We start from the raw sequence: 4,083 nt of genomic DNA on the forward strand, positions 1-4,083 counted from the left end.
TTCTCATCAGGCCCCGCCCACCCTCCCCGCCTCACCTGGCAATGTCCAGGTAACCACAGGAGGCGGCCACATGCAGGGGTGTCCAGCCCTCGTTATCTGCCTGGTTCACCGTGGCACCCTGCTCCACCAGGAAGCGCACCACCTCCAGGTTCTCGTCGATGCAGGCCTGGGGGGCGGGACAGGCTGTCACCTTCACCTGGTCCAGACCCTGCATGCCCTGCCAGCAGGACCCCCGACAGGGACCGCTAGGCAGATGCAGGGCCAAGCGGCCCTGACAATCAAGGAGAAGACCCAGATGGCTCTGGAAAGCACCAACCCTGTCCCCGGAGGCCCCTCCAGCCACCCAGCTGTTTAAAACCCCCCGGCTTCCCAGTGCTTAGGTCAGCCAGGCATCTGGGGCTTACTGGAGACCACGAGAGGAGGAACTGGACAGAGAAGAGAGGGGGGCTTCACACCCAGGTATAGGAATCCTGAACGATGCTTGTTAGATGAGACGCACCCACAGTCACCACCGAAGGACGGGGCTTCCAGTGATGAACCGAAGGGAGGAGGCCCAGCCCCTCCTCCCTCAGACCCAGGGGTCCAGGGCCCCAGCCCCTCCCTCAGATCCAACAGATACTCTACAAGAACTGACCATGGCCCTGCCTTGTACCTGGAGGGGAGACTGCTGGACCCCTGGGGCCCAAGGCTGTGCAGGGCTAGTAAAGTCACCAGGTCCCTGGAAACCTGGGACAGAGTGAGGGTCCCGGGCAGGCCTCCTCCACTGGGAGACATGACTGAGTTAGTGTGTGCCCGGGACCTGGGGCCCGAGGAGAGGCAGCTCCCCTGCACCGAGGGTCTCCTAGGCACAGGGCGCTGCACCAAGGGGCTTGCACGGGCATCTACCCCAATCCTACGGCTGTCAGGGTCCTGTTTGATGGAGGAAGAATCAAAGCTCCAGGAGACAAGCACTCACACCAAGTGGGGGCCAGAGAAGGGATTCAGCCCCGGGCGCGTGTGGACACTGGGTGGGCGCTGGGACCTGAGCAAGGGCTGAGGGACAGGAGTGGACCTGGACTCCCAGGTCCTCAGGGTAGGTTAACCTCCAGCTCCCTCACCTCTCCAAAACCATCCATCTGGAGAAGGGGGAGGGAGCTACAAGGGCCAAGAGCATGAAGTCATGGAAACTCAGGCTGTGAAAGGGGGGCCACACGTGCCCTGGGAACGGGATGAACTCTGGGCTCCGTTTATTTCCATTTGGTTGTCATGGTGATGGGGGAGGGGGGCAAGGAGAGAGATGGGCCTTTCCCTTTCAAGGACCTGGCCGGGCACAGGCATCCATATGAAAGATGCCTGAGGCCTGGGCACCAGGGATCCAAGAATCTAGGCCCCCAGCCCCCCCTCCCTCAGACTCAGGGGTCCAGACTCCCCCACCCCTCCCTGTTGAGAACTAAGAATCCTGGCTCACAGTCTTTCCTATTCCAGACCCCAGACCCCTGGCCACTAATTACAAGGTAATTTTAGGGAGGGGGTAGAATATACCAGCCTCGTCTAGCAGTTGACAAACCAGCCTGAGGTTGGGGCTGAGGCTCGAGAACTCCTAGGGACCCGACCAGAGCAGGGAGCTGACGCCTGGGGACCTGCTCCGTGCAGAACAGAAACCACAGCCGCAGGACTCACCCAGATAATGTGGGCAACTGCTCTGGTTTGCCTGTCTGGGGGTTTCCTGGGACCTGGGACTTTCAGTGCTAAAACCAGGCCAGTCTTGGGCAAACCAACACGAGTTGGTCACCAGACGCCCAGACCTGAGCCAAACCCCAGCACCCCTGCTTGCTGGCTGTGTGTGACCCTAGGCGGGGACTTGCCCTCTCTGAACCTCAGATGCCCTAATCCTTCGTGCCTCCTGCAAAGTCCTGGCAAGGGCGTTTACCGAGTGCTCGCCTGTAGCGGGAGTGGGAGAGGGATCCCACCTAACAGGCCAGGCCGGGGTGGTCTTCTGCAGGGTCTGGGCCAAGGGAGAGGGCGGGGAATGGGGCTTGGCCTGCAACGCAGGGCCAACAACCCCTTCGGGAAGGTTGAGGGGAGCCAGGGGCAGGGACGATGGCGGAGGAAGGGGGACAATGAAACCTGAGGCCCCTTTCCTGGGTGTGCCAAGCTCTGAGACCCTCCTCTAGATGGAGGAAAATGTCCCAGAGAGCACTAGGGCCTCTGCAGGGCACAGGCCTGGAGGTAGGGAAAGGGAAAGGGGGGAGGGGTAGTACTTGGACCAGGGGCTGCAACTCTCCAACTGGATGCCCACAGCTGCTTCCTGAAGGGTGTTTTTCCCCCTTTGCCAGAGCCCTGCCAGGGAGGGGCTGACTACTGGCCCCATTAACAGATGAGAAACCTGAGGCACAGAGAAAAGACACTAACTCGAGATCACAAAGTCGAGCAACCGAGATCAGAGCTCAGGACCACTCTGCTTTGCTGAGCCTCTCCTCTTCCTGGGAACCTAAGAAGTGGGCCTCTTCCTGCCTCCACCCCACTCCTCTGCCCCCTTCCAAGGTTTCCTTCCCAGGGTCCTCTCTGGGCCCCAAAGTAACCAAACCCTAGCGGTTCCGGCACAGAAGAGGGCTGGGGACTGGACCAATTCGAGGAGACTAGGAGGCAGACAGCCTCAGGGACAGATGGAGGGGACAGAGCTCTTCTGTGGCTTGTGCCTGGTGGTCCCACTGGAGGGGGGTGAGGAGTGATAAAAGCACGCAGAAATAGAGAGAACTCTAGTTGTGGGACATTTGGGGGGCCCCAGTTCAGAGCAACCCTGGAGACAGCAATCAGAGCGTTTTGGAACGGCATGGGGGCCCCAGGGTGGACAGAGAGGAGAAACAGGGTGCTAGACCCCTTGGGAAGGTGATATGATGGGGGGCTGGGAGAAATGGCACATGCTGCGGGAGAAAGAATCTGCCCAAATCCACAGGAGGGGATCCAGGCAGCGAAAGCAAGGTGACCAAAGGACAGAGAGGTGTCCCGAAGCCAGATAGAGGTGGGTGCTTTGAGTGTTCCCAGAAAAAAAGGGTGATGATGCAGGTCTGGCCAAGGCAAGAGGAGAGGCAGAGAGGAGGTGCCTGGAGAAGGAGAAACATCCCTGAGAGAAGGCCTACAGTGAGAGACAAGAGGTGGCACAGCCCGCAGAAGGAGAATGAAGAGGCCATGAGGGTGAAGGGGGGGCGGGGAGACAGCATGAGGTGACCCAGACCCGGGGAGCATCCCCTTCAAGAATACAGAGCTGGAATTCCCTGGGGGTCCAGTGGTTAGGACTCCGTGCTTCCACTGCAGGGGGCATGGGTTCGATTCCTGGTCAGGGAACTGAGATCCCACGTGCTGCGAGCCACGGCCAAAAAACGAATACAGAGCCTTGAAGGCAGGGGCTCAGGAAAAAGCATCCTTAGACAGCAACAGATGGCACAGACCAAGGATGAAAGAAGTGGCATGGAAGGCCCTGGGCCGAGCCAAAGAGGTGGCCCAGCCCAGAGACCAAGGGGGGAAGCAGCACAGGCCCGAGAAAGACGAGGATGCTGCTCCAGGAAAGTGATACCTGCCTGGAAGGGGGAAACTGTGGGCACCGGTAGAGCTGTAAGTGTCACCGACTCAGGAAAGAGGTCCAGCATTAGATGACAAAGTAGAGGTGGAACCGGTGGAGGTGGCACAGGCGAGACTAGTAAAGAGAGCTCAAGGTCGGGAAAGAGCAGCGCGAAGTGACGAGACTAGGAGGGACTGGACTGAGGCCGTCAACAATGGCTCGGGTGCAGGGAGAGGGCGGCGCAGGGTGGCAAAGACCAGGGTCAGTTCAAGTGTCTCAGGATCGGAAGAAGGGAGCTCGAGGTGGGTGGGCGGAAAAGAGGGCCAGCACGGGATGGCAGGGACCGGAGCAGCAGCAACGGCGCAGACCAGGACTAGCAACGGTGACTTCGGACAGGGGAGGGAGGGTGCTCGAGGTGGCGCAGACCCAGGGCGATTCAGGTCCCCGGGACGGGCCCGTGCGGGAGCGCTAACCTGGTGCAGGGCGCTGATACCGTCGGCGTTGGTGGAGTCCAGCACTGCGCGGGCGGGCGGCGGGGCAGCAGG

The 4,083-nt window shown here is 60.4% G+C and overlaps 1 protein-coding gene across 3 annotated transcripts in view; it reads right to left on the minus strand.

The window, feature by feature from the left end:
- PPP1R12C (protein phosphatase 1 regulatory subunit 12C) overlaps positions 1-4,083 on the minus strand; it is a 20,325-nt gene extending 16,242 nt beyond the window's left edge. For 2 of the 3 annotated variants that reach the window (XM_024755225.1, XM_024755224.1), the window contains exons 1-2: positions 4,012-4,083; positions 36-166 (exon numbers count right to left, since the gene is read on the minus strand). The gene's annotated coding sequence lies outside the window, so the exon portion shown is untranslated. Of the gene's footprint in view, positions 1-35; positions 167-4,011 lie in introns of those variants that run through there. The other variant, XM_024755223.1, reaches the window with a different exon arrangement.

Source organism: Neophocaena asiaeorientalis, unplaced genomic scaffold (assembly GCF_003031525.2).
Source record: "Neophocaena asiaeorientalis asiaeorientalis breed wild unplaced genomic scaffold, Neophocaena_asiaeorientalis_V1.1 scaffold694, whole genome shotgun sequence".
In the NCBI taxonomy this organism is placed as follows: Eukaryota; Metazoa; Chordata; class Mammalia; order Artiodactyla; family Phocoenidae; genus Neophocaena; species Neophocaena asiaeorientalis.